The sequence below is a fragment of the Rhincodon typus genome, chromosome 1 (assembly GCF_021869965.1).
Source record: "Rhincodon typus isolate 14 chromosome 1, sRhiTyp1.1, whole genome shotgun sequence".
NCBI classification, from domain to species: domain Eukaryota; kingdom Metazoa; phylum Chordata; class Chondrichthyes; order Orectolobiformes; family Rhincodontidae; genus Rhincodon; species Rhincodon typus.
Window position 1 is genome coordinate 67,921,877 of NC_063332.1, and position 456 is coordinate 67,922,332.

Consider the following 456-nt stretch of genomic DNA (forward strand, 5'->3'; position numbering starts at 1 on the left):
CTCAATGGCCTAGAACTTCTGACCAGATTCAGAAACCCTGGCTGGAATCTTCCTGGCTGGTCTAGTGCTTTTAGAAGGGCAAGAATGGGAACTTAATTGATGTCAGTTTCCCAAAGGCTAGTTAAACTTCTTTTGTTAAATTCTCAGAGCTTTTTAGGCAAAACATTTTTCCTGACTAATCAGTAGGAATCTTTTCTCGTATTTGTTAGTATGTCATGAATGCTCATTAACAATCCAGCCAACTGAAATTACATTCCCTGGGCACAATATTATCAGCCAAAAAAACATATCAGGTATGTACCTGAGATAGTAGGAACTGCAGATGCTGGAGAATCTGAGATAACAAGGTGTAGAGCTGGAGAACACAGCAGGCCAAGCAGCATCAGAGGAGCAGGAAGGCTGATGTTTCGGGCCTAGACCCTTCTTCAGAAATTTCTGAAGAAGGGTCTAGGCCCG